General features: G+C 38.7%; 1 long non-coding RNA gene and 1 pseudogene across 1 annotated transcript in view; one reads left to right on the forward strand and one right to left on the reverse strand.

Moving 5' to 3' along the window:
* Positions 1-2,788: 2,788 nt before the first annotated feature.
* Positions 2,789-3,395, reverse strand: LOC114500275 (annotated as a pseudogene).
* Positions 3,396-10,319: 6,924 nt separating this feature from the next.
* LOC118499540 overlaps positions 10,320-23,789 on the forward strand; it is a 39,178-nt gene continuing 25,708 nt past the window's right edge. The window contains exons 1-2 of the long non-coding RNA XR_004902037.1: positions 10,320-10,467; positions 10,564-10,680. This is a non-coding gene — a long non-coding RNA (uncharacterized LOC118499540). The remainder of the gene's footprint in view (positions 10,468-10,563; positions 10,681-23,789) is intronic.

A 23,789-nucleotide genomic window follows, 5' to 3' on the forward strand; every position in this document is an offset into this window, starting at 1 on the left:
CGGGTGTTGGTATGTTTGGAGATGTCCAGAGGCTCCTTGTTCTATTCTTTTTTTTTTAAATTCTTTTTTCTTTTTACTGTTCTGATTGAATGCTTTTCTTCTTACTTATGTTACAAATCGTTGATTTGAATCTTGGCTTCATCCCCTCCACTGTTGGTTCCCTCCGGGTTTTTCTTTATTTTACTTAATGCCACCTTCGTTTTTGCCTGGGTCTATTTTGTGCTGCTGCTGTACCCAGTGATTTCTTTGAGCATCCTGGTAAACAGTATTTTGAACTCTGCATCTGATAGGTTGCTTATCTCCATTTCATTTGGTTCTTTTTCTGGAGTTTTGTTCTGTTCATTCATTTGGGCCATATTTTCTTGTCTCCACAATTTGAAAGCCTCCCTGTATGTGTTTGTGTATTAGGTAGAGCTGCTTTGACTCCCTTTGTAGCATGGCCTGTCTGGATGAATGTGGCTTCTTTAATTCCTTGGTTGTCAGACTTTCAGGAAGCTCAATTTTCTGATGAATCTGGGTGATGTTTGTTTTGTAGTTTAGTTGTAATTTTTGCTGTGGCTGTGCATGGAGGTGAGGCTTGTTTACTTACACCTCCATCTTGGACCTGAAAGACAACTCTGGTGGTGCTGGTGCCCCTCCTGCTAGACACCTTGGCAGCATCTGTCTGCACCTCCCGGCGGAGAGCTTGGCTGGGGGTCTCCTGCACATCAGGGATGAGGGAAGGGTGGTGGAGAGAGGATGGGGAAGACAGTCAGACCTACAGTTTCTTCTTTGAAAGTGAGTTCCCTCTTGAAGGTTAGCACAGCAGGGCAATTGTGTCTGTTTAGAAGTGGCTCTGCTTTGTTCTAGGGTTGGTCCAAAGCCAAGTAAGTAGAGTCCTAGTGCACAAAAAGCTTTAAAATTCTACCTTAAGGAGATTTCTTAATACTTTAAAAAAATTGTTAAATTTTCACATAAATATTGGAATCCTCAAAACCAGACAGTCATTACAAACAACACTAACATTTTTGGATTTAAAAACTCTGTACTTCTTTGTTTTGATCAAGCATATAGACTTTTTTTTCAGCTTATTAAAAAATTCTACCTAAAATATAGCTGTATTTTTTTATTTTTATGGTCACTTTAATATTATTAATATCCTCTACTGAAACAGAGGTGGACTGAATACCTATCTTTATGTATTTTTATAAGTATTATTAACCAAGTTTACTAAAAGGACTTTGAAGCAAAATACCAAGTATTTTCTAAGACTTTTAGCAATATTTTTCCTATAATAGGAAAATATATACTCCAAACCTTATGTTAGTAATTTCTTCTGTCCATAAATAGTCAATATAAAGTTCAGGAATAACTGACTGTTTCTGGTATGAGAAAAGAGCCATTTGGATTACTGACTAGAGAATGAGAAATACTGTGTTTCCTTGGGGCTCTGCTATGGCTTGAAAGGTTGAACCTTTGCCACCTCTGAGAAAGCGTGTGCTCCCAAGGCAGGGGAATGAGCATGACTTAGAGTCACCACATTGGAGACAGAGAACTCTCTGCAGTCTGGGTGACGAGGTGGAGCCACTCTGACGGGGGATGGAGGAGTAGTTATGGAAAGGTGAGGCCAGGAGGGAATCTCCTTTGCAGAGGCCCCTGAGGTGGGCTGTGAGGGAGCTACTACTGGCCATTTATGAGGGTTCAGAGAACTTTAAAACAGCATTCTTTTACTGTTTTCCCTCTTGGAAGAACCCACACAGAATGCAGCCTCTGAACAGTGTCATAGGTCATTACAGTGGAGGAGTCAGTGTTGAGAAACACTGTTTTCATTGCATGATCTACAACATATTGCACCTGCGATAAATCAAAAAGACTTTCAAATTTACAAACAAGTGGGGTTATTTTATCTAGGGGAGCATCCTGAACACAGTTGGTAAAGTTTCTCTTGTTGGACCTGGAGGTACCTCATGTGAAGAACTGCTTTGTTAGGACAACAATCCGTATTTGGTGGACCAGACATTTGCAGTCTGAAAAGGTAAAGAAGCTGTGCATTCCTTTCTTTCTATGCTATGCATGTTGACACATGAGCTTTACAATATACACATGCATTTTTCTACTGTAGCACTACTATAGGCTTTTTAGACTTACCCTGTAATATAATGAAGTCATATTACAGTGCCTATTCAACAAGACTGTCAAATGTTAATGCTTTATAAAAAGTCAATACCTGTCTTTTACTTTCTTTGCTCCAGATCACCATAGTTCCAGCTACACAAAAGTTCCTCATCATAATCCACTTCTCCCATTTTACTTATGCCTTCCCTTAACTGCCAATATTCCTCCTGTTCCTTGTGGATTGTATCCTCCCTAAGGGATCCCACTGAGCCAGCAGCACCATCAGAAGGCCGTACCTCAGAGGCTGGCTGCAGCTGCTGCAGCTGAGATTCAAAGCATTAGGGTAGTGCTTGCAGTGAGTGGTGTCTACCCAAAAGAACAAACTCCTACAAATCCCTAGCTGCCATCATTATTGCATATGAGTTTGAGTGGGTTTCCAAGTGTCAACATTATTTCTGATGCGTCAGGCCTGGCAAGCTTTGGTTGCTCCTGAGAGCAGTGGCAGAGCCAGTCACAGGGATGAGTTCGCCCCTGAGTGGAGGGGGCTTTCTTCTGGGGCTGAGCCAGTCTGGCAAGAAATTTGATGGAGGAGCCCATCTTGGTTTCCCATAGTCTATAGTTGTATTTTTAAATAACAGATCAATGTAATGCCAACTAGTAAAGATCCCAGGGGCTGGGTGGTCTGTAAAAACTTTTATCTTTTGTCTACAAATGCTGCTGCTGCTACCTTGGTGTGCTTATTCCTCCTCTTGCTGAAGCTGTCAATTCTTCATTCTCACCATTTGATTTATGTATTACCCATTCCATTGCTGCTTTCAGCCTTTGTTAGCATTTGAATATATTGCACTTGCCATCGGGCCTTCAAGATAACTACTGGGACTGATTCCTTTTACAGTGATTATGGCCCCTTGAGTCAAAACAGTTTTTATCTGGGTCCTGAGGATGTGGTTTGTGTATGTCTCTTATCTATTGAAACTATATTTGTCAATAAAATAGTAATGGATTGAAGTTCCATGGTTTTCTATACAGAATCAACTATACATAAATTTTTGTACATATGTTTTGGTTCTTGCTGCACCAATGAGAGATTTTATAATGGAATGCAGTACACACTCTGTGCTGAGAAATATATGTGCAATTTTCCAGAAGAATGTATATGTCTGTCCAGTACATCAGCTCCACCCACACTTGAGTTCATAGCATTTGGGTATTTCTGCATTGGAGCTCTTGGAACAGTTTCCCATGGGTGGTCAAGGACGTGCTTCAAAGCCCAGATCTTCATGGTGCCAGGGGCCTGAGCAATGTCCAGATGTGCGAAAAGGCAAAGAGGCCAGAAGGCTGCCCTGTCCCCTGCCCTGCCCCCTCTGGTATTTTCCTTAATCATGTCTTTTATGGAGCAAAAGTGTATTATTTTAATGAAGCCCCAAATATTTTTATTTTACCAATTGTACTTTTGGTGTCATATTTAAGAACTCTTTGCCTAACCTAAGGTCATAATGGTTTTCTCCTATGTTTTCTTCTAACAATTTTAGAGTTTTACATTTTATATTTAGGTCTATTATATTTTGAGACAATTTTTTGGTATAAACTGTGAGGTTAGGTTGGTGTTAATTTATCTTAGCATGTGAATATCCAGTGTTCCAGCACTGTTTGTTGTGAAGATTATCCTTACTCCATTGAGCTGTCTGAATGTTTGTAAAAAGTTAGTTACATATTTGTGTAAATTTATTTCTGTACTTACTTATTCTTTTGCATTGATCTATCATACTCTGTATTCTATTGCATTGATCTGTGTGTCTTATTCTCTTGCTCTCTTTTCTTGTGTGTTGATGACTCTTTGTATCTTGTGCTTAGATTTCTTTCTTTTTATTCCTTGTACTTCTCCTGTAGATTTTTTGACTTGTGTTTACCATGGGCTCCATATATACCAAGCTATGTTTATAGCAGTTTGTATTAAGTTGATGGTTGCTTGAGTTCTAACACATTCTAAAATCACTACCATTTTTACTTATCCCCTCCAATACCTGGAAATTATACTTCATTTTTATATATGATGTGAAGTAAGGATTGATGTTCATTTTTTGCATATGATTATCCAATGTTCCATCACCATTCATTGAAAGTATTATTCATTCCCAATTGAATTGTCTTGGCATTTGGTTGGAAATGAATTGGCCATAGATATTCTCGATTCCATTCTGTCCTGTTGGCCTATGTACCTATCTTTTTTGCCAATACCACAATGTCTTGGTAACTGTCAGTTATGATACATCTTGGAATCAGGTAGTTCAAATCCTCTGACTTCACTCTTTTTTAAAGTCGTTTCGGCTATTTTAAATCCTTTGCATTTCTATATAAATTTTAGAATTAGTTTGTAAATTTTTAAAAGAAGAAAAAAGCTTGCTGTGACTTTGATTGATACTGCATTAAATCCATAGATCAAGTTGGGAGAAAGGGCACCTTAGTTATTTCTGTCTTCCTGTTCAAGAACATGGCGATGTCTCCATTTATTTAAGTCATTGTTTTTCAACCTTTTCTAAGGGGGGAGGAGCTTTCCTATAATGTCTTTTTTAGACATTATTTTCATAATTAATCAGATTAATAAAATGGATTTATTTATATCTTTTTGGAACTGTCTGTTTATCTGTGCTTTATATATGAGAGAAAGATTCTTCACATACCGCCTCCCCTAAGAACCAACTTTCTCTCTTTGGGGGTTGATGATGCATGATTTAAGTCTTCTTGAATTGTTCTGAGTAATATTAAGTTTTTGGTGTACTGGTCTTAAATATTTTTGTTAGGTTTATCACTCATGATTTTGTATATTTTGATACTATAGTAAATAATTTTCAAAACTTCTATTTTTGACTACTTGTTGCTAACACATAAAATATAACTGATGTTTGTGTAGTGATCTTGTATCCTGCAATTTTGATAAACTCACTCATTATTGTTCATTTTAGTAGTTCTAAATTTTTTTTAATTCTAATTTTTTTGTAGATTCCATAGGATTTTCTACATATGAGGGGGGAACCCCCAAAAAACCCAGAATTATATTCTAGAGGGCAGGCCCCTGTAGTACAGGCTTCCCCTGCTAGGTGAGTGTTCTAGGAACCCATCTGTATCAGTGTGCCAGCTGGCGTTGTTGTGAGAGGCTGCGTGTGTCTTCGGTGAATTTTTCTTTGAAGACTCTTTCAACGGTTTGCCCATTTCACAATGGGTGACTCACAAATGCACTTGACCACACTGCATTAAGTGTTCAGTAGTTTTTGACCAAAAACAGCATGATCGCCATGCCCCACTCTCCCTATTCACCCAATCTCTCCCCGAGTGACTTTTTTTGTTTCCCCAGATGAAAAAAGTCCTCAAAGGGAAGAGTTTTGTCAATTTGGAAGAGGTGAAATAAAAAATGGCAGAAGTACTAAAATGCATCAAAATTGACATGCTCAAAAACTGTTTTGAGCAGTGGGAAAAAATGTCTTAATAGGTATGTTACATCAAATGGAGATTGCTTTAAAGATGACTGAAGTTTAAACATGTAAGAATAAATACACAACTTTTTATAAATAAATTTGTTTTGGGGGGGGCCTCCCCCCATACATGATTGCCTGCTGATAAGACAGTTTTAGATTTTTCTTTTCAGCCTACGTGAAGCCTGCCTTTTATTTCTCTTCATTGCTCTGGCTAGATGCTCTGGTTCTACCCTGAACACCAGTGCTGAGAGTGGGGAGCCTTGCCTTGGTCCTGACCTTAGGAGGAAAACATGACTTCTTTATCAAGTTTATGAAGTCTCTTCTTATTCTTAGTATTTTCGGTAATGAATATTAAATACTGTCAAAAATTTTTCTGCATCCACTGAAATGATCACTTGGGTTTTATAGGGGACTTTTATTTGTTTTTAGTCTGTAACTGTAACAAATTACACTGATTGATTTCCAAATGTTAAAGTAACCTTATATTCCCAGGGTAAAGCCCATTTGATCATGATGTGCTATCATTTTTATATATTGTTAAATTTTACAATATTGTTAAGAATGTTTGCATTTTACTCATGAGAAACATCAGTCTATATTTTTCTTGTCACATCTTTGTAAGTTTGGGTATCAGGATAATGCTGGCCTCATAGAGTGAGCTGGGAGTGCTCTTTCCTTTTCAGTTTCCTGGAAGAGTTTGTTTAAGTTTGGTAATGTTTCTTCCCTAATTAAAGTGTTTACTCTCTTAAAATCATGTTTCTCAATGTGTAAGTTTAGATCATTGATATGAGACCTTTCTTCCTTTCTATTATAAGTAATCAATACTACTAAATTTCCCTCAAAATGCTGCTTCAGCTGCATCTTACAAATTGTGGTCTGTTGTCTCTCTATTGTCATTCACTTAAAATACATTTTAATTTCCCCTCTAATTTCGTCCTTGATTCAAAGTTTACTTAAAAGGATGTTATTTAGTTTTCAAATATTTAGGAGGATTTTCCAGATATATATATATGTGTGTGTGTGTGTAACTGATTTTTAATTTATTTATGTTGTTAGAGAACTTACTTTGTGAGAACTGAATCCTCTTAAATTTATTGGAAGTTGTTTTATGGCTCAGAATATGCTCATTTTTATGATTATTCCATTTGCACTTGAAAAAATATTTTCTGCTGGTGTTGGCTGAAGGGTGCTATAAATGTCAAATTGGTTGGCTGATAGTGTTGTTAAAATTTTCTATATTCTTACTGATGTCCATCTATTATTTTATCAGCTGTTAAGAAATGGTGTTGAGGTTTCTGACTACAGTTGTTGAGAAGTCTGTTTCCATTTGGAGTTTTTGCTTCATGTATTTTGAATCTCTGTTGTTAGAAATATAATCATTTAGGAGTGCTACAACTTCTTAATGAATTGATCATATTATTACATTATTTTTTGCCCTAAAATCTAATCTACTCTATTATTTATTTAACCACTATGGTTTTACTTCGATTAGTGTTCACTATACACACACACACACACACAAGTGAGGGCAAAAGTAGGTCCACAGTTTGAGTGCATGAAAGTTTACTCTTGTATTATTTATTTATTAATTATTGTACTTATTTATATTATTTGTCTTCTTTTTTTCCCATTATTGTTATTATGATTTGTTTATTTATTTACTTTTAGAGAGAGGGTAAGGGAGGGAGAATGAGAGGGACAAGAACACCAATGTGTGAGAAATAGATACATTGATCAGTTGCCTCTCACTTGCCCCTACCTAGGGACCTGGCCTACAACCCAGGCATGTGCCCTGACTGGGAATCAAACTGACAACTTTTCAGTTCACAGGCTGGTGCTCAGTCCACTGAGCCACCCAAGCCAAGGCTGATTTATTTTTTAAGTAATGATTTAACCAACTTTTGCCCACTCCACTATACATACATATGTGTACATATATTTGGAAAAAGTCCAGTCATTGTTAATATAATGAGAAAGGTTTGCACAACATTGATGTAACTTGGCAGCCAAGGAGAGTGGACTCAAATGTGCATGTATGAACAAAGACGACTTCACTGTACTACTCAGTGGGGGCGGTAGATGGTAGATGCCATTGAGTGAGCATGTGTACTGTGTGTCCATTGCATTCAAAATGACTGAGTGAGTAAAGCAATGAATCTGCATTAAATTTTGCATTAAGCTTGAACATTCCTCCATGGAAACTATTGGGATGATTCAGAAGGCTGAAGCAATGGGCAAATGGTGATTGGCAGCTTCATCAGAATAATACACCTGTTCATGCCTCACATCTTGTGCAGTTTATTGGTGAAACATCAAATCACCCAGGTGACTCAGCTCCCCTACAGCCCAGATTTGTTGCCCTGTGACTTATGGCTTTCCGCAAAACTAAAATCACCTTTGAAAGGGTAGAGATTTCAGACAGTGAGGTTCTGGAAATTACAAAGGGACGGATAATGGCAATTGGTAGAACTGTGTGAGGTCCTAAGGTGCCTACTTTGAAGGGGACTGAGACATCATTGTCCTATGTACAATGTTTCTTGTCTCTTGTATCTTCTTCAATAAATGTCTCTAGCTTTCACATTACATGACTGATACCTTCTGGAGAGAGTATACACACACACACATATATGTACACACAAACACATGATTTACGTATATATAGTACAGAAAAAATCCAGTGCTTCCCTCCTGTTTCTCCTTTACTTTTACACTGTTAGGACACTCACAGCACTTCTGACGCTGGATATGTGCTGTTTTCTCCCATCAAGCAATTTTCTGCCACACCAGCTGGCTGTCCGACAACTTAACTCAGTCCTGACACTATCTGCCCAGAATAGTATCACATCCTACAGGTTAAGGACTCAGCACTACTGGACTGCCCCATTCCCCTCCTAGATACCAATTGCAAGTTCAGGTGGTCACCTGTGCTTCTGACCAATCAGCTCTATATCTGAGGTTTCATGATCCCCTCCTTGTGTTTGATTAATTTGCTAGAGTAGCTGTAGAAACTGGCAAGCTTACTGTTACAAGGATACAGTTAATGATACAAGTGAACATTCAGATGGAAGCAATGAGTAGAGCGAGGTATGTGGGAAGGAGTACAAAGCTTCCATCTTCTCTCCAGGAATACTGCTCTCCCAGTGCCTCCATGCGTTCACCCACCCAGAGGCTCTCTGAACCTCATACTGTTGGAATTTTTATGGAGGCTTTATCACATAGGCACAATCTATCATTGACTCCATTTCCATCTCCTCTCCCCTCTGAAGAATGAGGGTTGGGGCTGAAAATTTCAAGCTTCTAATCATGGCTTGGTCTTTCTGGTGACCAGCCCCCATCCAGAGCCCCCCAAAGTATCACCTCATTGCAACCAAAGACACTGATATCACTCAGGAAATTCTTTGGGACTGGGGAACTCTTTGTCGGGAAGTCAAAACCAGGATCAAAGATCAAATACTAAAACAACAAATGTTCCTAGTGCTCTTATTACTTAGAAAATTATAGGAGTTTTAGGAGCTCTGTGCTAGGAACTGGAGGCAGAGACATAGGTAAATATAGATATATTTTTCTATTATCACATGTGTGATATTCTTTTACTATTTTGATTTATGTAGACAGCATAGTTGGGTCTTTTTAAAAAGACTTTATTTTTAGAAAGAGGGGAAGGGAAGAAGAAAGAGGGGGGGAGAAAGAGAGGGAGAGAAACATCAATGTGTGGTTGCCTCTCATACGCCCCACACTGGGGACCTGGACAGCAACCCAGGCATGTGCCCTGACTGGGAATCGAACCGGTAACCCTTTGTTTGGTAGGCTGGCACTCAATCCACTAAACCACACCAGTCAAGACTGGGCGTTTTATCCAATATGAAACTCTCTGCATTTTAATTTCAACTGAGCATTTAGACCGCAATTGAAGAATGTCTTCTGTAAGGGACAAGATAATAAATATTTTAGGCTTTGTGGGTCACATATGGTCTTTGTTACCTCCTCTTCTCTTTCTCTTCTTCTTAAATAATTTACAAATGTACAAACCATTCTTAGCTTGAGAGCCATGTAAAAACCTGCTACAGTAAGGGTTAGGTCTACAGGCTGCGGTTTGCCCTCGCCCCAGTAAAGCGTTTACACTTCCTGTAATTATTGATATGGATATGGTGAGATTTAAATTCGCCATCCTGATATTTGTTTTCTATGTGACCCATCTGTTATTTTTCCTTTTCCCTCTTTTTGGCCTTTAAATACATTAATTAAAGACTTTTTATGATCCTAATTTATTCACTAGTTTATTAGGTATAACTTAGTATTTTATTGTTTAGTGATTGCTTTATGGCTTTTGGTATACATCTTTAACTTACTAGTCTACCTTCAAGTAACACTATACCATTTAAAATACAGTAATAAAACCCTGGCTGGTGTGGCTGTGTGGATTGTATGCTGGCCCGCGAATCAAAGGGTCACTGGTTTGATTCCCAGTCAGGGCACATGCCAAATCCCCAGGGGGCATGTGAGAGGCAATGACACATTGATGTTTCTCTCCCTCTTTTTCCACCCTTTACCTCTGTCTAAAAATAAATAAATAAAATCTTTAAAAAAATAAAATAAAATATAGTATAAAAACTTCAACATTGTACTTTTATTTTCCTCTCTTGGGCCTTTGTGTTTTGTTGTCATATATTTTGCTTCTACACATTATGAACTCCAGAGAACATTGTCATTATTTTTGCTTTAGTTGGTCAATTATCTTTGGAAAAGATTTTAAAAATAAGAAAAAGTCTTTTATGTTTATCCACATACCATATCTCTTCATTTCTCTTCATCTCTCTATGTCCATCTATATTTCCATCTGGTATCATTTTTCTTCTGTCTGAAGGACTTCCTGTAACATTTTTGAGATGAAGATCTGCTGGTGAGTAATTCTTTCATATCCAAAGAAATCTTTATGTTCTGGTTCTGGATAAAATGGAGTAAGAGCATTCCACCCTGTCTCTCTTGTTGAATACAGTTTTAAAACCTAAACGAAATACATGGAACAGCTATCTGAGGACTCTGAAAAGTCATATCAGCAGGAACATTGGAAAAGAAGACAAGAATCTGGTGTACCACTGATCCAGTGCTGTGTGTACTCATCTGTTTCTCTAGTGTCTTTCCAGTGTGAGCATAATACAGCTCGAAACCAAGAGGTGACAGTGGCCTGAACAGTGAGAAGACCAGGAGGGAAACTTTCTAGTTCTGGCCCAAGGAGTAGGGAAGGGACCTCTTAATGCTCAGAGAAAAGAGAGGAATTCTTTTCTTTTCTCTCATGCCACAGTCCCAAGCAATTATGTGGTAGTAGTGTGAGACATCCTGAGGAAGCCCACAGGACCAATCCCTCAGTAATCACAAACTACGTTCCACACATCATATATGTAGCCACCAATTTGTGCTTCTTAGTCCCTTCACCTCTTTGACCCACTGGCCGAACCCTCCCTCCCCCCTGGCAACCACCAGCTCTTTCTCTGTGTCTATGACTCTGTTTCAGTTTTATATGTTCGTTTATTGTGTTCTTTAGACTCCACATATAAGTGAAATCATGGTATTTGTCTTTCTCTGACTTATTTCACTGAGTGTAGTACCCTCAAGGTCTATCCATTCTGTCACAAGTGGTAAGATTTTATTCTTTTTTTATGGCCAAGTAATATTCTCATTTTATATATCTCACGGCTTTTTATCCACTCGCCTATCTAATGGGCATTTGGGTTGTTTCCATAGCTTGCCTGTTGTAAATAATGCTTCAATGAATGTAGGTGTGTATATATTCTTTCAAATTAATGTTTTGTGGTTTTTTTTGGCTAAACCCCCAAAGTGGAATCACTGGGTGATAAGCAGATACATTTTTAATTTTTTGATGAATCTAAGGAACTTCTTTTAACATTTCTTGCAAAGCTGTTCATTCTGAAAACAAATTTCCTTAATTTTTTTCTTATCTAAGAAAGTATTCCTCCTTCACTTTTTAAGGATAATCTCATAAGGTACAGAATTCTAGGTTGGTGTTTTTTTCCTCTCAAAACCTTTTCCTCCTTCACTCTTTTCCTACTTGCAAAGATTTTGAGGAGTCAGATGTAATTCTCATTTTTGATCTTTTATAAGTAAGTTGTTTTTTTTACCCCTGGCTACTTTCAGGATTTTTCTTTATCTTTTATTTTGTAGTTTGAATATGATATGCCTCCTTGATGTTCTCTGAGCTTCCTGGATATGTATTTGGTATCTGATATTAGTTTGGGGAAATTCTTAGTCATTATTGTTTCAAACATTTCTTCTGTTCCCCCTTCTCTCTTCTCTTTCTGGTATTACCTGATGCATATGTCACACCTTTTGTAGCTGTCTTGCAGTCCTTGGATGTTCTATCCTTTTTTTTCCCTTGGTCCTTTTTCTCTTTACTTTTCAGTTTGGGAGGTTCCTGTGGAGGTATTCACAAGCTCAAAGATTCTTTTCTTAACTGTGTTCAGTCTACTAATAAGTCCATCAAAGGCACTCTTCACTTCTGTTACAGTGCCTTTTAATCTCCAGCATTTCTTCCTAAGAATTTCCATCTCTCTGCTTACATTGTTCTTGCATGATGTCTACTTTATCCATAGAGACATTAGCATATTGGTCATGTTTCAAATTCCCAGTCTGATAATTCCAACATCCTTGCCATGTCTGGTTCTGATGCTTACTCTGTCTTTCTAGACTGTGTTTTTTACCTTTTAGTATGGCTTGTAATTTTTTTCTGGATTGCTGGACATGATGTACTGGGTGAAAGGAATGGCTGTAAATAGGCCTCCAGTGATGCAGTGTGGGGGGAGAGCATTCTACAGTCCTATAATTAGGTCTCAGTCTTTCAGTGAGACTATGCCTCTGGACTGGGAACTTCACCAGTGTTTCTCAGTTGTTTTTTCTCCCTTGGGTGGAACAAGATGGCTTGATTAGGCTGGAATTGAGTATTTCTCTTCCCTCAAGTTAGTTAGGTTCTGATAAAACCCAACAAGTTAGGCTTCGGTTGGACAGTTTCTCCTGAGGGAGGGCCTTATTAAGAAGAACAGAATGCTCTGACATATTACATAATGGTTTATTTTCCCCTCCCCAGTGCCAAAAGCATGAAGGGATTTTTTTGATATTCATTGTGAGAATCTGGTAGAGGTCCAGGAGGTAAATTCACAAACTCACAAAACCGTGTGTGTGTGTGTGTGTGTGTTGGGGGGAGGGGTCACCTCATAACTGGTACCTCTGGAGTTTTCATCTCTCAAACTTGTCCACACTGAGCCTCCAGCAATTTGTCAACTGTAGTTCAGGTTTGCCTACCCTGGCACTGGGCCCCTCTGGTTTCTGCCCGTGGGTTTCTGTCCTGGTAAGTTGTAATTCTCCGTGACTAATTATGTTGATGTCTCTACAGCTTTGGGTGCAGCAGTTTTCCCTGTGACCTAACTTCTTTGATGGATCTAAGAAGAGTTGTTGATTTTCAGTTTGTTCAGCCTTTTGCTTGTTGTTAGGACAGGGTGGTGACTTACAAACTTCCTACATGTGGGATGGGAAACTTTCCCTTCTATTTTTAGTTGGCTGAAAAGTATTTTTATCATGAAAGGATGTTGAATATCATTAAAGGCTTTTTTCTGCAACTATGGAGATGACCATGTCATTTTAAACCTTTATTCTGGTAATATGTTACATTACATCAACTGATATTTTTTGTAAGCCAACATTACATTATTGGGATAAATTCCACTCGATCTTGATGTCTTATATATTTCTTGGTTGATTTGCAACTTTCTTCCTGAGACCTACTAGTCTATAGCAGAGATCAGCAAATTCTTTTTCTGTAAAGAGTCAGGTAGTAAATATGGGGTGGGGCAAAAGTAGGTTTACAGTTATGAGTATGAGAAACACAGAGTTTATTCTTGTATTATTATTTATTAATTATTATGTCATTTTACATCCAAACAACTGTAAACCTACTTTTGCCCCACCTGTATTTGAAGTTTTGTGGACCATATGATTTGCTCCATGACTACTCAAGTCTGCATGAAAGCAGAAATAGACAATATGTAAATAAAAGGGTGTGGCTGTGTTTTAACAAAACATTATTCTGATAAACAGATTGGCTGCTGGCTTTAGCCCACAGGCCTTGGTGTGCTGATCCTTTGTCTATATTTGTTAGGGTTTTTTTCCCCTTGTAATGTCTTTGTCTGGTTTTGGTATCACAGTAACACTGGCCTCATAAAATTTGTTGGGAAATATTCCCTTCTATGTCTTCTTAAAGTTTTGGGGGATTAGGATGACCTCACCCTTAATTACTTGCTATAATTTACTAGTGAAGCCATATGGGCCTGGAATTTTTCTTTGTTGGAAAGTTTTAACTGTAAAATATAAATTTTGGTAGATGTAAATTAATTTAGATTACCTAGGTCTTCTTTTTATTGACATATAATTCATATACCATAAAATTTACTTTTTAAGTGAACAAGTCAATGGTTTTTAGTGCATTCACAAAGCTGTGCAAACATCACTTAATTTCATACGTTTGTATCTGCCCCCAAAATTCCCATGCTCATTAGCAGACACTCCTCATTCTCCCCTCCTCCCAGCTCCTGGCAACCACTTTCTGTCTCTGTGGATTTGCTTATTCTGAACATTTCATATAAATAGGATACATAATATGTGATCTTTTGTGGCTGGCTTCTTTCACTTAGCATAATGGTTTCAAGGTTTATCCATGTTGTAGCATTTATAAGTATTTTGTTTTTTATTAATGAAGTCCTGACTATAGCTGAATATTATTCTGTTGTATGGATATACCACATTATATTTATCCATCCATCAGCTCTGGGTATGAGGTTGTTTACATTTTTTGGCTACTATGGATAATATTGCTATAAAAGTTTGTGTACAAGTTTTTGTGTGAACATACTTTTTCATTTCTCTAGGGTACATACATTGGAGTGGAATTTCTCCTTTGGCAACTCTATGTTTAACTTTCTGAGATACTGCCAAACTGTTTTCCAAAGTGGCTGCACCATATTATATTTCTGCCAACAATGTATGAAAGTTTCAATTTCTCCACATTCTTGTCAACACTTTTTTATTGTCTTTTTTTTTATTATAGCCATCATAATATGGTTTTGATTTTTATTTTCTTAGTGACTAATAGTGTTGAACTCCTTTTCATGTGTTTATTGGCTATTTGTATGTATATCTTCTCTGGAGAAATGTCTGTTAAAATGCTTTTCACATTTAAAAAGTGAGTTATTTATCTTTTTTATTGTTATGTTGTAAGAGTTGTTTGGATACTCTGGAAATTAGTCCCTTATCAGATAAATGATTTGTAAATATCTTCTTCCATTCTGAGGGTAATTTTTTAATTTTCTTGATGGTTCTGTGAAATATGAAAGTTTAAAATTTTGATGAAATTCAATTTATTTACTTTTTCTTTTGCTGCTTGTACTTTTGGCATCTTATCTAAGATATTATTGCCTAGTCCAAGGTCACAAAGATTTATACCTTTATTTTCTTCTAAGAGTTTTATAGCTTTAGCTCTTACATTTATGCTTATAATTCTTTGGGTAAATTTTTGTATATAGTGAAAAATTGTTTTCTTTGCTTGATTTTTAAATTGTTCGCTTTTAATATATAAAAATTTAACTGGTTTTGTATATTTCTTTTGTAGTCTACAATCTTGATAAGTTTGTTTATTGGTTCTAGTAGTTGTGTGTATGTGTATTCCTTAGGATTTCCTATGTACAAGATATTGTCATCGTCACGTGGAGATAGTTATACTTCACCCATTCCAACATGGATGCCTTTATTTTGTTTAGAATGTCCAATACAATGTTGTGTATAAGTAGTGAGAGTGGATATCTTTGAGGTACTCTGGGTCTTAGATGTTAGCAATGTATTCTCATAAATGCCTTTTATCATACTGAGAAACTTTCTTTTATTTCTAGTTTGTTGAGTGTGTTTACTATAAAAAGGGCATTAGATTTTGTCAAATGCCTTTTTGAAATTTATTGAGATGATTGAGTTATTTTGTTTTGTCCTTTATTCTATTACTATGGTGTATTAACTTAGTTGATTTTTGTATGTTGAACTGACCTTGCATCTCTGGGACAAATCCCATGTGGTCATACTATGTTATCCTTTTTATATGGATTCATTTTCTAGTATTTTGTTGAGAATTTTTTGTGTCTGTATTTCTAATGATTGCTGGTCTGTGAGTTTCTTTTTTTATATTGCCTTTGCCTGGTTTTGGTATCAGAGGCTCAGAGAATGAGTTGGGAAATATTGGGAGATTTTTTAATTACTAATTTAATTGTCTTGTTACTGATATGTTCAGATTTTCTATTCATAATTCAGTTTTGGTAGCTTTTATGTTTCTAGGAATTTATCCATTCTTCTAGGTAATACAAAATGATTACATATAATTATTTATTGTGTTCTCTTAAGATCCTTTTTGTTTCTGTGGTATTGTTACCAAACAGAAATTGGGGTTCAGCTGTCTGCCATCACCCACAACAAATTCCGGAGGCAGAGGTTTGGTGAGAAACGGAAGGAGATCTTTATTCAAAAGCTACACAGCCTGGGAGGATGGCAGTTTCCTGCCTAAAGGCCCATCCCCTCCAGGGCACCCAGGGGAAACACAGCCACCCCCTGCCAGACCAGTCCAAGGCTGTGCCCTGAGTTCTTCTCCCATGCAAAATACTATCCTTTGGGAACTACAGGTGGCTGCTGAATGATCATCCAAGCAGCTCAGCTTATTTCCCTGCCACTGTCAGGGCTCAGGCTCCCTCCTAGAGACTGCAGGTGAGGCCAGCACTTCCATGCTGCCACTGCAGCTTTCCATGGTGGGGGGCCAGGGCCACTGCCAACTGCTGTGGCTATCTATGTAGGGGCTCCATCATGCCAGCCTTGGGGGTTGGTGCCCACCACCTGGCCACATGGCTTCCAGGACCAAAGGGAGACTCAGCCCTCCAGCATGATTGCTTGGACCAGCCATTGACTATACCTAATGGGGAGTTATATAGAGGTGGGAGCAGCTTTATGGAAAGTGGCCATTAACCGGCTGGGTTTGACTTACTCACAGCATTCAAAGTGACAGTGGGACTTCTGGCCAAGATGGAGGCATAGGTAGACATACTGTGCCTCCTTGCACAACCAAAAGAAGGACAACAATTTAAAAACAAAAAACAACCAGAACTGACAGAAAACCAAAGCGTATGAAAGCCTGATCACCAAGGAGTTAAAGAAGAAACATTCATCCAGACCAGTAGGAGGGGCAGAGTTGGGCAGCCGGGGCAGAGAGAACTCGTGGCAAGGAAATGGCTGGCAGACCGGGTGGTCCCACATTCATGTGCAGATAAACCAGACAAAAATGGGGAGTGGGACGAACCACACAACCCAGGGTCCCAGTGAGGGGAAATAAAGCTTTAAATCACTGATTGAAACACCTGTGGGGGTTGAGGCAGCAGCAGGAGAAACTCCCAGCCTCACAGGAGAGTTCACTGGAGAGACCCACAGGGTCCTAGAGTGTACACAAACCCACCCACATGGGAATCAGCACCAGAATGGCCCAATTTGCTTTGGGAAGTGGGGGAAGTGACTGAAAACCAGAAGAGAGCAGAGCAAGCATCTTTGTTACCTCTTGGACCCGCCCCCACATACAGCATCACAATGAAGCCACATGGGTTGCCCTGCCCTGGTGAACACCTAAGGCTCTGCCCCTCACTATATAACAGGCCTGTCAAGACAAAAAAAATGGCCCAAATGAAAGAACAGATCAAAGCTCCAGAAAAAATACAACTAAGTGACGAAGAGATAGCCAATCTATCAGATGCACAGTTCAAAACACTAGTAATTGGCCCTGGATAGCGTAGCTCAGTGGATTGAGCGCGGGCTGCGAACCAAAGCATCACAGGTTTGATTGCCAGTCAGGGCACATGCCTGGGTTGCAGGCCATGGCCCCCAGCAACTGCACATTGATGTTTGTCTCTCTCTCCCTTTCTCCCTCTCTTCCTTCCCTAAAATAAATAAATAAAATCTAAAAAAAATTATATTAAAAAAACACTGGTAATCAATCAGGATGCTCACAGAATTGGTTGAATTTGGTTGCAAATTAGATGAAAAAATGAAGGCTACACTAAGTGAAATAAAGGAAAACGTACAGGGAACCAATAGTGATGGGAAGGAAACTGGGACTCAAATCAATGGTGTGGACCACAAGGAAGAAAGAAACATCCAGTCAGAAAAGAATGAAGAAACAAGAATTCAGAAAAAAAGAGGAGAGGCTTAGGAACCTCCAGGACATCTTTAAATGTTCCAACATCCAAATTATAGGGCTGCCAGAAGGAGAAGAGGAAGAGCAACAAGTGGAAAAGTTATTTGAACAAATAATAAAGGAGAAATTCCCCAATCTGGCTAAGGAAATGGACTTCCAGGAAGTCCAGGAAGCTCAGAGAGTCCCAAAGAAGTTGGACCCAAGGAGGGACACACCAAGGCACATCCTAATTACATTACCCAAGATTAAAATGAAGGAGAGAATTCTAGAAGCAGCAACACAAAATGAGAGAGTTACCTACAAAGGAGTTCCCATCAGACTGTCAGCTGATTTCTCAAAAGAGACCTTACAGGCCAGAAGGGGCTGGAAAGAAGGATTCCAAGTCATGAAAGGCAAGGACCTACACTCAAGATTGCTCTATCCAGAAAAGCTTTCATTTAAAATGAAAGGGCAGATAAAGTGCTTCTCAGATAAGGTCAAGTTAAAGAAGTTCATCATCACCCAGCCCTTATTATATGAAATGTTCAAGGGGCTTATCTAGAAAAAGAAGATAAAAATATTTACAGTAAAATGACAGCAAACTCACAATAATTAGCAACCACACCTAAAACAAAACCAAAAACAAGCTAAGCAAACAACTAGAACAGGAAGAGAACCACAGAAATGGAGATCACACTGAAGGTTATCAAAAGGGGAGTGGAAGGAGCAGAGATGGGGGAAAAGGTACAGAGAATAAGTAGCATAGATGGTAGGTAGAAAACAGAAAGGGGGAGGGTAAGAAAAGTATGGGACATGTAGAAGGCAAGAGCTTATAAGTATGACACATGGACCTGAACTAAAGGGGAGAATGTGGTGGGAGAGGGTGTGCAGAGTAGAGGGGAGTGAAGGGGGGAAATGGGACAACTGTAATAGCATAATCAATAAAATATATTAAAGAAAAACAAACAAACAAACAAACAAAAACCCAAAGTGACAGTGGACCACTATTCCCTTCAGAGATCTCCCAGAAGATTTGACAGCCAGTACCCAATCAATGGGAACTACATGCATCTTGAAGACCTCAATCTATGGGAAAGACTGAGAAAATTAATCATATAATAAAGAAGATCCTGGGGAAAATATGCCAGAAAATGCATTTTTAATAGGACCAGACACTCTATATTGTCTTACTTCTAATTAGACTAGCAACATAAAGTGGGCTTAAATTAAGCCCTTTTGAAATAGTTCGTGGGAGACCCTTCCAAATCTGTTTTAGAAATGCTCCCTTTAGATTTGGAGTATGAGTCAAAAATTAAATATGTACAACATTTAGGTCAAGCATAAACAATTTGCACAAGTTTGGTCAGTGCAGGTTTGTCTCTCCATCTGATGAGCCCCTATACCCATTCCAGCTGGGACACCAGGTCTTACTAAGGACCTGGAAGACTCAAGTCCCCAGCAGTATTTAGTCAAGTAATAGTCTGGTCCCTATTACATTCTGCTGACAAAACACTCTTCTCTAAAGCTCTTGGACCCACCAAACACAGATAAAGTAGGCACTGCCTGAGGGGGACTGGGCCCCTGCTGCTGTGGTTGATGCTGAAAGGGAAAGCTGGCCCTGCATTCCTGAAATAGATTAAAATTTCTCTTTCAGAAAGGGCTAGTGGATCCCAAAGCTAAGTCCTTTATTTCCTTTTTGCGTTTCCCAAGTGGTGGCTTCCTCAGCAAATTTATTCTGCTGGGGTAAAAGGGAGGTGCCACCCAAAGCCTTATTTATTACACAATGAAGATTTAGGAAGGAATAGCATCACAGACCTGTGTTTCAAGAAGTTGTGGAATGTATTTGCAAATTTACGGACTTTTAGCTCTCTGATACAGGGTTAGAATATGGTTCTTTCCATTGTTAAAAGGACAAGGATTGAAAATGAGTTAGGCTAAAAGTGGTTGTTTTTGAATGGGTAAGAAATTTGTGAAAGTTCACATTAAATTGGAAAGAAATTGTATTGTTTTAGTAATAGAAGGCACAAGGCATAGAGATGAAATTTTGGCGGATATTGGAAGGGCAAGGATTTTCATTTTTGCCTTGTATTTTTCTCCTACCTGATCCCTCCAGAATTCGGCATTCTTTTTTTTTTAATTTCTGCTCTCTAAATATTTATTTATTTATTTAATATATTTTATTGATTATGCTATTACAGTTGTCCCATTTCCCCCCTTCACTCCCCTCCACTCTGCACACCCTCTCCCACCACATTCTCCCCTTTAGTTCAGGTCCATGTGTCATACTTATAAGTTCTTGCCTTCTACATGTCCCATACTTTTCTTACCCTCCCCCTTTCTGTTTTCTACCTACCATCTATGCTACTTATTCTCTGTACCTTTTCCCCCATCTCTGCTCCTTCCACTCCCCTTTTGATAACCTTCAGTGTGATCTCCATTTCTGTGGTTCTCTTCCTGTTCTAGTTGTTTGCTTAGCTTGTTTTTGGTTTTGTTTTAGGTGTGGTTGCTAATTATTGTGAGTTTGCTGTCATTTTACTGTAAATATTTTTATCTTCTTTTTCTAGATAAGCCCCTTGAACATTTCATATAATAAGGGCTGGGTGATGATGAACTTCTTTAACTTGACCTTATCTGAGAAGCACTTTATCTGCCCTTTCATTTTAAATGAAAGCTTTTCTGGATAGAGCAATCTTGAGTGTAGGTCCTTGCCTTTCATGACTTGGAATCCTTCTTTCCAGCCCCTTCTGGCCTGTAAGGTCTCTTTTGAGAAATCAGCTGACAGTCTGATGGGAACTCCTTTGTAGGTAACTCTCTCATTTTGTGTTGCTGCTTCTAGAATTCTCTCCTTCATTTTAATCTTGGGTAATGTAATTAGGATGTGCCTTGGTGTGTCCCTCCTTGGGTCCAACTTCTTTGGGACTCTCTGAGCTTCCTGGACTTCCTGGAAGTCCATTTCCTTAGCCAGATTGGGGAATTTCTCCTTTATTATTTGTTCAAATAACTTTTCCACTTGTTGCTCTTCCTCTTCTCCTTCTGGCAGCCCTATAATTTGGATGTTGGAACATTTAAAGATGTCCTGGAGGTTCCTAAGCCTCTCCTCTTTTTTTCTGAATTCTTGTTTCTTCATTCTTTTCTGACTGGATGTTTCTTTCTTCCTTGTGGTCCACACCATTGATTTGAGTCCCAGTTTCCTTCCCATCACTATTGGTTCCCTGTACGTTTTCCTTTATTTCACTTAGTGTAGCCTTCATTTTTTCATCTAATTTGCAACCAAATTTAACAAATTCTGTGAGCATTCTGATTACCAGTGTTTTGAACTATGCATCTGATAGGTTGACTATCTCTTCATTGCTTAGTTGTATTTTTCTGGAGTTTTGATCTGTTGTTTTGTGTGGGCCATTTTTTTTGTCTTGTCATGCCTGTTACATAGTGAGGGGCAGAGCCTTAGGTGTTCACTAGGGCAGGGCAACCCAGAATTTGACATTCTTAATGAGTGAGTGATAGCAAAGTTTCTTTGCTTAAACCTAATGAGACTAGCTTCCAATTGTGGTTTTATTAATCAAGATTATGACTGAAATGTCAGACCTGATAGAGACATGCCTGGATTGTGGATGTCACGAGAAAGTCTTGAGAAACTGAGATTGACTTTTGAAGCCAACAAAAGCCCACTGGAGAAATGGCCTGGTACTTTGTTTTGTCATGGGATTCATGGCAGTTTTTTCAGGGGAGGAACAGAGGTTGCTTTCTTGAAAGGTGGTAGGGGAGAAACCTTAAAACACTTTGGGAACCCCAAGGACTTGAGGAATACAGGTCATGCAGGCAAAGCAATATGGCAGTTGTGGCGCTTGGCTTCTGTGCACTGAAGGGCTGACTAAAGCTCAATCTAAAGGCTCCTTGTGTAACTTCTGGAACAACTTTTAATGTTCCAACATTTGAATCATAGGGGCACCAGAAGGAGGAGAGGAAGAGAAATAAATTGAAAACATTTGAAAAAATAATGAAGGAAAACTTTTCCTATCTAGCGAAGGAAATAGACTTCTAGGAAGTCCAGGAAGCTCAGTTAGTCCAGAAGAAGTTGGACCCAAGGAAGCACACACCAAGGCACATCCCAATTACATTACCTAAGATTAAAATGAAGGAGAGAATTCTAGAAGCAGCAAGAGAAAAGGAGACAGTTACCTACAAAGGAATTCCCATCAGACTGTCAGCTGATTTCTCAAAAGAGACCTTGCAGGCAAGAAGGGGGAAGAAGTATTCTAAGGCATGAAAGGCAAGGACATACATCCAAGATTACTCTATCCAGTAAAGCTTTCATTTAGAATGGAAGGGCAGATAAAGTTCTTCCCAGATAATGTCAAGTTAAAGGAGTTCATCATCACCAAGCCTTTATATGAAATGTTAAAAGGACGTATCTCAGAAAAAGGTCAAACTATAAACAGTAAAATGACAACAAACTCACAAGTATCAACAACTGAACCAATAAAAAAACACAACCCCAAAAAGAAAAAGAAAAACAAAGTAAGCAAACATCTAGAGCAGGAACAGAATAAAAAAAATGGAGATCACATGGAAGGTTATCAGTGGGGAGGGCGAGGGGAGAGACTGGGGGAAAAATACAGGGAATAAGAAGCATAAATGGTAGGTACAAAGTAGACCAGGGGAGGTTAAAGAGTAGTGTAGGAAATGGAGAAGCCAAAAAACTTATATGTATGACCCATGGGCATGAACTAAGGTGGGGGGGGGGAATGGGGGGAATTCTGAGAGGAGAAAGGGTGCAGGGTGGAGGGGAATACAGAGGAGAAAAAATGACACAACTGTAATAACAGAATCAATAAAACATATTTTAAAATACCACCAGAGACACTGAAATGGAAAACAAACTGACAATAATCAGAGAGGAAGGGGGAGAAAGACAATAGGAGGTAATAAGGGGAAGGGCTGTCAAGGAACATGTATAAAGGACATATGGGCAAAGCCAAAGGGTGTAAGTTCAAGGGTGGGAGGCAGGGATGGGTGTGGAGAGGGGGTATGGTGGCATGAAAATGGAGACAACTGTACTTGAACAAGAGTAAAAATAAATAAATAAAAGTTTCTTGTGTAAGTTCCAGCAAAGCAGATTTAAAGAGGCTATATGATTAATTGCTGTATTTGTTGTTATTATGCAAATAAGGAAAAATTAAAAACTGGATATAATCCAGTCCCTTTGATGATATTGATGGTGATCTTAAGGAGAAAATTTGTATTTCAAGGAAATTTACAATGCCCAGTTGTGAATATTGGAATCTAGTGCAGATAACTGTCCTCAAAGTTTTGTTTTTACTTGGAAGCTGAACTGATTTCTGTACATTCCACACAGATTATACCTCAGCACCTGATGATATCACCAGAGATGCTAAATTTAGAGGCCAGAAGAATGTCAAATCTTCACTGTTTAATATCATTCCAGGAAAGTCCTTACAACTGAACATCTTCTCAAATGATGATCTTGCAGACTCAGAGTGGTTTATGATTTGTTGTGTGAATTAACCTTCATGTTCTTCCTTCTGTTTTCACAAGGTATATGCCTTCTAACCTTCTTGCCAGATCTGTCACCTCAAGGATACAACAAGGATGACAACTTGTCCAGCAATGCCATCCTTTGGACATCACTTACACCGCTTCCCAGGGACAGCCAACTGACCTGGACTTTGCAGGATCTTTCTCCCTTGCGTAAAGGCCTCCCTCCATTCCCAGTGCCTTCCCTTTTTGTTAAAAATCTCTGGACCCAGAGATAGGTAGGACTATAACTTTGGCCAGCAGGAAGTAGTTACAGAAGGATGAGACAATTGTCCATTTCCCCTTTTAAGATTACAAGAATCCAGGGAAGTGTTAAAGGGGGGAAAAGACCTCTTTCCTTTTCTCACCAAACCTCTGCTTCTACAATTTGCCTGTGAGAGACAATGGGCAACTGAACCCCACTTTCTGTT

Source organism: Phyllostomus discolor, chromosome 3 (assembly GCF_004126475.2).
Source record: "Phyllostomus discolor isolate MPI-MPIP mPhyDis1 chromosome 3, mPhyDis1.pri.v3, whole genome shotgun sequence".
Classification (NCBI taxonomy): domain Eukaryota; kingdom Metazoa; phylum Chordata; class Mammalia; order Chiroptera; family Phyllostomidae; genus Phyllostomus; species Phyllostomus discolor.